Genomic DNA, 12,179 nt, shown 5'->3' on the forward strand with positions numbered 1-12,179 from the left:
AGTTGCCTATAGGTAAAAAGGCTTTACTGAATAAGTGGGTTTATAGGTTGAAAGAAGAGGAAGGAGGTCAGAAAATATTTAAGGCCAGGTTAGTTGTAAAAGGATTTGCACAGAAAAAGGGAATTGATTTTGATGAGATATTTTCTCCTGTTGTTAAAATGACTTCTATTCGTACTATTTTAAGTCTTGTGGCTACTGAATATTTTTATTTAGAGCAGTTGGATGTTAAAACAACCTTTCTTCATGGTGATTTGGATGAAAAAATATATATGGCGCAGCCATAGGGTTTTGAGGTCAAAGGTAAGGAGAACTTAGTGTGCAAATTGAAGAAAAGTTTATATGGCTTGAAGCAAGCACCTTAGCAATGGTATCTAAAATTTGATAGTTTTATGCATGAGCATGGATATAATAGGTGTCATTCAGATTACTATGTTTATTTTAAGAGGTTGGCTGATGATAGTTACATTATTTTATGTTTATATGTTGATGATATGCTTGTAGCTGGGTCTAACATGGATCATATTAAGGGGCTAAAATGCCAATTAGCACATGCATTTTCTATGAAGGATTTGGGGCCAGCAAAACAAATCCTTGGTATGAAGATTTGTAGAGATAGGAAGAATAGAACATTGACGCTATCTCAGGCTGATTATGTTGAGAAGGTGTTGCAACATTTCTCTATGGAGAATGCTAAAGCTGTCAACACATCTTTACTTGGTCATTTGAAGTTGACTAAGGAGATGTGTCCCAAGACATAGGAAGAGGAGGATAAGATGTCCAAGGTACCCTATGCTTCAATTGTAGGAAGCTTGATGTATGCTATGGTATGTACTAGGCTAGATATTGCACATGCAGTGCGAGTCGTTAGTAGGTATATGAGTCATCCAAGATTTGAGCATTGGAATGCTGTCAAGTGGATTCTCAAATATTTCAAAGGAACATCCAATAAGTGTTTACACTTTGGGGGCTCTACTACTGATTTATACGGCTATGTTGACTTAGATTTGGTAGGGGATATTGATACCGGGTGGAGTACTATAAGTTATGTCTTTACTGTTGGTGGGGAAGCTATGAGCTAGGTTTCTAGGTTATAGAAGATTAATGCTCTATCCACTACAGAGGTAGAGCATGTTGCTGCTATAGAGGCAGCCAAGGAGATGATATGGCTTTAGTTCTTCTTGGAAGAATTGGGACATCCTTAGCAAGATAATTATTTGTTCATAGATAGTCAAAGTGTCATTCATCTTGTAAAGAATTCAGCTCTGCATTCTAAGACCAAAAACATATAGTTGCAATACCATTTCATTCGGTCAATTTTGGAGGATGGATAGTTAAAGCTGGAGAAGATCCATACAAATGACAATCCAGCCGATATGTTGACAAAGGTTGTAACAAGGGAGAAGCTAAACTCCTCTTTAGCTTCGGTTGGTCTTCTAGACAGAACATGAATAAAAGCATAGCATAGAAATAAGAAGAAGATCATTAGCAAAGAGAAGGATGGAGATCAATACCTAGTGTAGATGAAAACCCTCACCTAGAAGCAAGGAGTCACTAAGAAAAGCCTCAAGCTCATCAATATAGATCCCAAACAAGGTGGGTGAGAGAGGGTAGCCCTGCTTCACCCCAATGTTGCTCTACATAGGGTTAGAGAAGTCCTCTGTGGTCTTGAGTCTACCAATCACTGTCTCATATAACCTCATGATAGCCATCAATAAGATCTTAGAAATACCAATATCTCTCGGTCTCTAAAAAAGGGCTGCTTTGGGGATGGAATCAAAAGCATTACAAAAATCTACAAAATAGTAGTAAGCTTTCTTCAAGTGGTGTTGAGCCTCCTCAATAATAGCTTTTAGTGTAAAGATATGATCCATGGTCTGGTAGTCTACCCTAAATCCTGCTTGACCCTTAGCCCTAAAATTCCTCTTGTCAAGCTCACTGGATAAAATATTATTCAATATTGTAGCATAAAGTTTGGCAGATGCATGCCCAATCATGATGGTCCTATAGTTTTAGGATTAGAGGTCAGCCTAGACTTATGGATCGGGTGAATAACATGTCTTGACCAAGCATCTAGAAAACAAAAAAACCACTCTATTAAAGAGTGTAGAGAGATAAGGGCCCAAGATCATGGTGCCAAGCTTGAAAAGCTTAGCTTGAAAACCCTCCTAATCAGTTGCCCTATTGCATCTCATAAGTCTAATGGCCTCATAAATACTAGAGGTAGAGAAAAAGTGACAATGGGGGAGTCAGCTGACCTAAGATATCATACAATGTGGAGACATGAGACGCAAAGAGGTGAAGGTCAAGGGTGTACTTGGGTTGGCTATGCCAAGGGAACATGATGCGCCAAAACAAATTGTGATGTTCAACATCAATGGTTTCAAGAGTTGAGTAAAAAATTTTAGACATAATTATTTGTAATGGCATAAACTCCTTTGTAAATTATTTTTTGGTTGGCTTGAGGATTTTTTTATGATTCTAGAAGATAAGAATGAATCTACATTGAGGATCCCTATGCAGTACATGCAACCAATCAAATAAAGGGATGAATTAAGTGGAAAAATGGGTGAATCATGGTCATTGATTCCTACCTAACCTTAGTTCACTTAAGTCTTCTCAAAGAGGTAAAACCCTAAAAGAGTTTGTGTGTGAAAGGAGAGGTTTGCATGCGAACACAGAGTATTGATGGTGATTGAGGAAATGTGAAAGGATTGAATTATAGAATTGGTTAAAGAGATCATAATAGAGTAGTTAGAGGATAGAGAAGACATATTTGATTAGGAGGATCAAGGATATACTTGGAAAGAGAAGATTTGATATCTAGTAGACCAGTGCTAACTAGCGAATAAATGATGAAATATTCTAATAGGTGAATCAATCAAAATCTCCTAACAGAGTAGTCTTAATAGGCTTTTGTAAATCCTTTAACAAGGTGATTACTTTATTGTAACTTAAATTCCTTTAACCAAGCACATTTTTAGCATGGTGTTGAAATCCCTTAACAAGGTCAGATCTATCAGTCTTTTGTAAGCCTTTAATAGGGAAGACCTTTCATAGGGTAGATCATAGTTTATGATCAAACTTATTGTAACCTTAATTAACTACACTTTACAACTGCAGTAGTGAAGATTTTTGGGTTTCATACCCACCCCATTTTTACCCTCTCATTGGAGTGTTTATGGGTAACCAAATATCTTGTGTCATATGTGTTAATTGTTTCATGCTATAGATCAATATGTTTAGTTTGATGTTTCACTTTACATGAAAATTGTGAGATGGATGTGTGGTGAATGTTTTTATGGTTAAAGTTTTGAAGTATTGATTAACCCACTCCCCTCCTCCCTCTTAGAGTTTACTTCCCATTTTTATTTTCAACAATTGGTATTAGAGCCTTATTCTCTAAAAAGGAAAGCTATGCATCTTTGAGGAAAGATCTGGAAAATGGAAGTCTAAAAGTTGGAAAAAGTCATCGAGAACTAGAAGATTGAAATCCAACTTGCCCTAGACCAAATTAATGAAGCAAGAGATGAGTTGAAGTGTTGATTAAAGAGAAGGAAAGACATAACTATTGAGGAAAATGACACACATTACCAAGAGGAAGACACTACTAAATTGTTTGTAGATGGAAACTCAAGTGAGTTTGATGCAACGATTGTAGATCTAATGGAATAGAATGTTGCCCTAATTAAAAAGGTTAGAAATCTTAAGATAGAACAAGAAGTCTAATCAGTGTTTCTATGTGAGGTGACCGAGTAGAAAAACAAAGATAAAGAAGACAAAGTCATGATTGAAGATGAAAAAAAGACATTGACCAATAGATTGGAAGAGAAGACATCAGAGGTGCAAAGGATTGCTAACATGTAGCTAGAAACATTTAATCAAGTGATGATTACCAATCATGAATTAAATGGAAAAGATATTGAGATCACAATCCTAAAGTTACAAAATGAATAATTGAGGAATGAACTAAGAAGAGAAAAAGAATATGTTGAAAGTTTCAACAAACATAGTGAAGCCATCAAATACTTTGGGAAATTAATGGGATCTCCTAGATCTAACAATGATACTACTGGATTGGGATACACTAGTACTAAGGAAGGAGAACCATATAAAAGTGGTGAAAAAAGAAACAAAAAAGGTAAGAACTACAAACCCACTTGTCATAATTGTGGAAAGTTAGATCATACAACATATGTTTGCAAGAGCAACAACGCAAATCAAAACCCTAAGCAAAAGTTCAAAGGTTACTGTCATAAGTGCAATAAGCAAGGCCATCAGGAGCATGAATACAAGACCAAGACTTTAAGCACATAAATATTTGAAGCATATTTCTAAAATTTTCAATGGTATGGACATACATAATATGAATGTAGATCTAATACCAAGTGGCCATCAAAGACCAATGGTAAAACCCAATGGAAAATCTTATAATTGGGATTACAATACAAGGTATAGTTATCACTATTGTCAAGAGTATGGACACATTCTTAAGAATTTCATTAGAACACATTTCATAAGTGACTATTGTAGATGGTTGAGTCAAACTACATGTTTTAGCTATTTGAAGACTGATCACATTAGCAGAAACTATCCAACAAGGTCAAAAGAACCTAGCAGTGAATTCAACAAAGGCAAAGAGGAGGTTGATATTGACAAAGTCAAAGTGTAGATGAATAAAACATGGAAGAGAAAGGAATATTTTAGCACATCAATTTCAAATGAGATCACTTCATCCAATGGATCAGGTGATCACATCACCCCCAACTAGACAATCATCAAAAGGTATGCAAGATTGATATCACAATGATATATTTTACATTAGTTCCAAGAATCTAAGTTTTGAAAAGATTATATATGCATGTATTGAGATGCAATGTATTGGTTATAACCTAGAAGAAATCTATAAGTTTTGTTAATTTTCATGATGCTGTCGAGAATGAAAATTTTCACAGTTGTTGCCAAGTGAAAATGAAATTTTAGTTAATGTCAAGCTCTTTGTGGTTGTTGAGCATAGAAGAAATTATGTGTAAGCTGAGTGAGTTGAAATTGATATGATTGTCAAGCTTACAACTATGTAAGAAATAAACATTTATTGCCAAGTTTTAAGGGTTATATAGTCAATTTTTTACTCATTTGCATTCATTTGAGATTGAAGAGAGTGCAAAGAGCATAAGGAAAATTGAGGAGAAAGATTCAAGCATTTGTGAACTAGATTCAGTTGGTACTCATCTCTAATCATCATATTCATAAGGTATTTATCATGTGCTAAGATACACTATCTAAATTATTGCAAACCCTAGTTATTTAAAAATAGTGTCTAGCTCTTCTACTGATGTTAGGAAGGAATGAAAAGAAATTTTGAATAATCAATTAATAAGTAATGAGATCAGACAACTACCCTTCCAAGCTATTCTTGAGATAGCATATAAGGGAGATCATTTTGGCTCGTTATTGATGATACCACCACACATTTTGATGATAAGAGATGTTAGATGTTGCTACACTTGTCAAGTCAGAGGTATTTAAGACATGGAAATCAAATATATGTATGGAAAACTATGTGTAGATGGAGTATTGAAGGAGGAAAACAAAATCCTAGAGAGAAAAGGGTTAACCCATGCCCTAGATTTTCTAAATCTATTCAAAATGGAATGGATTAATATTGTACATAGTAGAATACATGATCACTCTATATGGTTGGAAGATGGACCTACCAATATCAAAAAGGGATCATCCATCGAGTAATAGGGTATCCTACCCTAGACAGACCCAAGACCATGCAAAGTGATGCTAAGGTGATAATAGAGAAGAATATAGGGGCAGCATGGAACAAAAGAGGAATGACTATAGACAAAATTGTTCATCCCTTAATTGAATTTGTAGTGAGAATAATTACTCACAAGTTCTTTCAATCTAGTAGATTGAACGGTGTGTCTTGTATGGAAGTGGATTTAGGCTACAAGATACTGAAGAGGGACTACACTTATGACCTTTTTGAGTTGTAACTCTAGCAATTATAAAAAACTTGGAGGCCATAAGAAAGACAAAGAATGCACAATGTACATTTAGTTCACTACTAGTTTGTTTTAAAAAAAAATATGCAAAACATATTTCCTTCATTTGGAAAAGTTGCTTGGAAGACCAACAGGTCTATTGCAGTTCAAATTGGAGAATTCATAGAGAAACTTGGGGATAACTTTCAATTAATAATGATAGGTTATTTTTAGGACTTGAAGAAGTCTATGAAATAGAGACTGAGGATTCTAGTATCACTAGTGGAGAAATATTATAATGATGTTGATCATACATATGTACAAGAAGTTATACCAAGGATCAGATGGCTTAGGTCATTGCCTTATGAAATCAATGTGGATGCGGCACCTACAACCATCACAACTTTATTGGTAGAAGAAATAGACAGGAGTGCAACCTCATTTGGCAATTATGAGAAAGCCATGTCAAGAATCACAATATACTTAAAGACAACTTTTGTGGTAAGAAAGAAAAAAAATCTTGTGAAGAAGCTTAAGGAAAGATTTGGTGAAGGGGAAGAAGAAGAAGAAGAAGATGAGGATGAGGATGATGAAGAAGATCAACCTACCCAAGCCCCACTTGCACTTACACAAGTTCAAGGAGTGGACCAATAAAAAGTAGAACATTATGAAGGTGTCAAGGAAGAAGAAACCAAGGAAGCACCTAAACTAGCAAAAAAGAAGAAGAGGAAAGCTAAGGAGCTAGTAGTGAGTAAACCAAAGAAAGTTGTGAAACCTGCACAACAAAAGCCAACAATACCTATTACCAAGGCTAGCACAAGGGAAACTATAAAGAAGACACAAGAAGTTGAGAAGTCTAAATGCAAATGAGCTATTTCTACTAAAAAGGAGGATGAGCCTGAGAATAGACAAAGGAGAAAATATGTAGCTCTAGCTGAATTAGATAAGGAGAGGATAGAATCAGATGACAGTAGTCAATTTAAGTGGTAGTCCATAGTCCGTCTTTTGATTTAGAAAACTTGTGTGACAACATTAAGAATAATGTAGATTTATCAAGGTTCACACATGTTGAGTTTTATAATCTTGGAAAGTTAGACATGAATAAGGTGGAAAAGTACATGTCTATGAGATGATGGCTACATAGTCTATTGAGATTGCCAACTCATTACCCAAAATTCATATATGACAAAGTTGAGCAGAAGTGGAAATATAGTTTAACAACTAAAAGACAGATAAGGGAGACTACTCTAGCAAGAGTATTGCTAGATTTGGACAAGTCAACAATGACTAAGGCTATAAAAAAATATAAGGTTTGATTTGCTCCAAAATACATAGCTTTTAATATTTTATAGAATAATATGGAGGAGGTTGTCCAATAGAGCACCTAGATATGGGAAGTCATCTATGGGTTGACAATAGAAAAGGCAAGTAAACACACACCTGAGAAGTTTGGTAAAGAAAAAGATGATCAATAGGTAGTAGAGACTACTAAGGATATATCTATCAAGGATGGATATGAGGGAGGCACATAGAAAAAAGTAGATAAAGAGGCTATAGCTAAAGTTGAGCAATAGGATGAATAGAATATACCTAAGGTACATATGTCAAGTGCCAGTCCCCCTCATGTGGATCAAGCAAGTCAACAAGAAACAGTAAAGATAAAGGATATTTTTGATAACATAGTTCAAACCATCAATCCTTTGACAAAGGAAGACTTGAAAAAGATATTACAAGATTCTACTTTAGCTATAAAATTATGCACTAAATCTTGTATTAGTAAGCATAGATGAGATTGACAAAGTATCAATAGGGGAAAAGAAAACTAACACATCTAGTGTGCACCCTACATCTATAGAGACAAAAGATACACTAGGACTACAAGGTGTCACCACTAACACACATGTTTCAATGCACATTTTAGTATATCCAATGAAGGTCACAGTGACATCAAATGCTAGCACATTAGTGTCGAATACTTCAATGCAAGTAGTTTTGAAAGTTGAGTAAGATGGAACACAAGTCCATATAGGTTAGGAATTCAATCCTACACCTATCTCATAGGCACAAGGTGAAGTTTTGATAGAAGAGAAGGATAGGATAGAAGAGTCAACTATGAAACTAGAGGAAAAAATAGAAATTTAGACAATGGTTACCCTATAAGTCTTTGCATCCCCTATTTCTAGTCAAACTCTTCATAGGCCAAGTGTAGATGCTACACCATTACAATCATCAAGGCCTACTCCTACTACATCTAAGATTGAAAAAGGCACATCTTATGGAGATGTCAACTTAGATGAGGTGATTGAACTTCCAAAGTTTGATCTTACAATAATCATCATAGAAGAAATGAACATATTGCAAGAAGCTCTAGCAAGAAAGAAGCACCAAGAGTTACTTGAAAGGGAACATAAGAAAAGAAAAGTTCTACATGACATCAAAGACATATTTCTTGATGAATCTAGCATCCCAACACCTAATGAGGAAAAATCTATTATTGAGAAACTAGTGAATATAGTTGATAATATTGGTGATGCAAACATGGATACAAATAGTAAACTTCCAAAATGGTTTGAGAAAAAATTTTGAACAAAGATCAATGAAAATATATATAGTGTCGTTGCACTATGATAGGGTGACTTAGCAACCAAGAAGGAGAGTGTAAAGAAGGCATTAGATAATGTATATTCTCTATACACAAAATTTTGTGATGTGAATTTATTCACACAAGGAGTTCAGAGGGCCACTAACCAGCTACAAGGAGACCTACAAACAATAGGTAACATTCTTAAGTTGTCTCCTTGTTAGAGACAAGTTCATTTTCAAAGATTGTTATCCACTCAAGGTCAGCTAGTTGCATTACATGTACAAGATGCAAACATTTGAGCTACATTGATAATTATTCAATCCATGTTGACCCCACAGATGGAGGGGTTACACAAGGAACCAACCTTTGTTTAAACATTGATGAAGAAAGATTCTCATCTTTCCACTCATGATGACTTGGTTGACCTTGTTACTAAGCTAGATGTTCAATTTCAATCTCTAGAGGTAGCACACAATAATTGGGATACAACACTCAAGATTATAATGGAGGTCCATAAACCATTTTTGGATAAACACACTATTACTATACCACCCATGACATAAGTGTCAAAAAAGGGGGATATTGAAAAAAAGGGGGATTGAGACAAAAAGGAGAGAATACACAAAGGAGGAGAAAATGTAGAAATAGAGGAAGACAATAGTTCAACAAATTTACTCAATAGGAGTATCAAATTCAGATACAAAAAAGAACCATCAACTTGGGGGAGTTATGAAGTTTTGAGGTATGAATGATAAGTCATTAGTTTTTTGTAAAATTTTGACATTTTAAAATTTTGTAAGTGAGGTGAGTAAAGAATATAGATTATCTAAGCTATACTCATAAATCAAGGTTATATATGCAGGACATAGTGTTTTTGCCACTCATGTGAAAGGGGGAGATTGTTGATCTCATTTTGGTTTTGACATATGAGTGACAATACACATAATTCATTACTTAACACTACTTAATGTATGTTGAGAAAGTAGTGTATGTCAAGCATAAGATGTTAGATAATGCATGTTGAGCAAAATATATAGTATGTGTTGAGCACTAGTATGTGCCAAGCAGATAGTTAGTGTCGAGTCACTCTAGTGATGAGCAATTTAATACATGCTGACTGATTCAAATGTCGAGTGAATAGTGGATGCCAAGTAATTTAGAGGCCAAGTTACAAAATTGAAGATATAGTGGATGTCGAGCATCAGAGTCTTCAAGTGTCAAGAAAATAGTTTTGGACATAGTTGTATGTAATGACAAAAACTCTTATGTAAACCATTTTTGGGCCAACTTAAGGGTTCTTTTATGATTCTAGAAGCTAAAAATGAATCTACATTGAGAATCCCTATGTAGTTCATGCAACCAATCAAGTAAAGAGATGAATTAAGCAATGAAATGGGTGAATCAAAATTAGTGATTCCTACCTAACCTTATGCCACCTAAGTCTTCTTAAAGAGGGAAAACCTTAAAAAAGTTCATGTGTGAAGGGAGAGGTTTGCATGCATAGATAGAGCATTCATAGTGACTAAGAAGATGTGAAAGGATTGACTTGTAGAATTAGTTAGAGAGAATAGAACAGAGAAGTTTGAGGATAGAGAAGACATATCTTATCAGGAGGATCAAGGATATACTTGGAAAGAGAAGAACTGATATCTAATAGACCAATGCTAATTGAAGGATCAATGCTAAAAGATTGTAATAGGTGAATCAGTCAAAATCTCCTAATAGATTAGTCTTAATAGGATTTTGTAAATCCTTTAACAAAGTTCTTACTTTATTGTAAGTTAAAGTCCTTTATCCAGGCACAGTTTAGGAGGGTGTTGAAATCCTTTAACAAGGTGAGACCTAATAGTCTTTGTAAGCCTTTAACAAGGTAGACCTTTCAGTGGGTAAATCATAATTTATAATCAAACTTATTGTAACCTTAATTGGCTACACTTTACAACTATAGTAGTGAAAATTTGTAGGTGTCATCCCCACCCCAAATTTACCTTCTCATTGGAGGGTTTTCGAGTAACCAAATATCTTGTGTCATATGTGTTAATTGTTTCATGCTATGGATGAATATGTTTAGTTTTGTGTTTGAGTTTACATGAAAAATGTGAGATGGATGTGTGGTGAATATTTTTATGGTTAAAGTTTTGAACTATTGATTCATTCCCCTCCCCCCCCCCCCTCACCACTCTTAAAGTTTACCTCCCATTGTTATTTCCAACACTCCCTTGCACCCTCCATGATCTCAAGTATTACTACACTCCCTTATACTACCTTCCATTCCTCCATAAATTTTTAAGATAAAACAATAGGTTTTGGGCACTCTCCTAAGCTCAAATAGCAAAATTGCACTAGGAGACCTAATTGGGGGCTCTTCCTTGTAGCCCTATTTCATTGTCTTGTCCATAAAAACCAAAAAACTTGCAAATAAGATACCAAAAAAAAATAAAAATCTTTCATAATTCATTAAACCCTAACAAAATTCAAAATATGGAACTTGGGTTTGTCCACCTTACCCATCAGCTAGTGAGCCCTAATTTAGACCTAATAAGGGCTAACACCATAATTTTCTCTAAAACTTACCTTACCTTACAACCCACTTGATAAATGATCATGCCAAAATCTAGGTCATCTCAAACCATCTCTAACTCTAGGGTTTCAACCATCCATTTCTCCTCTATAGTTCTTTTCAGTGTTTTCTTTGATTGTCTGCTTGTTAGGCACATAAAGATGCTTAACCTACTAACCTCCAAGGAACTCCAAGCTGGTGGGTAGTGTGAAAATAAATTTTAAAAATTGGGACTCTGACCTATAACCCTTTTGCACACCAAGTTTCATGGTTTTCCACCATGGGGTTTAGGAGGGGGAGCCCATTTAGCTTCAAACTCTAGTTATGGGTTAGGGTAAAATTCAAAATGTATCTACAATGACCAAATGATTCTGTACATCCTCTAAAAATCCAAAAGGAAACTATCTATATTGGAAAAATGTACAAACTAATACCAACTGTAAGCAAATGTCAAATTGTACTTACTATCCTGCACAAACTTTCCCACCAAAAACTTGAAATTTCTTTATTACATCAAATCCTCAACTCAAAACCCCTTTCCTTGGTTGGAATAAAACAAGATATAGGTCATTTCATTTGATCTTTTACCTTCTTACATGCTTGATCAATAATTCAATTTCCATGACTATTGGCCTTACAAAAATTGTCAAAAAGTTGCAAAATTGCTCACCAAAAAAAATTGTTGCTAGACAAATTTTCATCTTTTATTGCTTCTAACCTCTAAATACCTTTAAATGGATCCAAATTCATGCTAAAACATAAGAGACTTATTATAAACATGAAAATTCATAATTTTAGTCAAATCCCAACATTGACCAACATTGATTGACCTAGACTTTGAACATAGGTCTTATTACAAACATGACCAAAATTGTTGTTTGACCTGACTGATTAGGACCTTGGGCACCTGCACCATACTCCCATTGTTGAACTCAAGTCCCTTGAGTTGACAAGTGTTGGAGAGTGGTGCCATGTTTCATAATGTCTTCCTCTATCATCCATATTGCTTTTGCCTCTAGTAGGTCTTTCTATTTCACTGTTT

This window comes from Cupressus sempervirens, chromosome 2, assembly GCF_028749045.1.
Source record: "Cupressus sempervirens isolate cs-2001-9-10 chromosome 2, ASM2874904v1, whole genome shotgun sequence".
Lineage (NCBI taxonomy): Eukaryota > Viridiplantae > Streptophyta > Pinopsida > Cupressales > Cupressaceae > Cupressus > Cupressus sempervirens.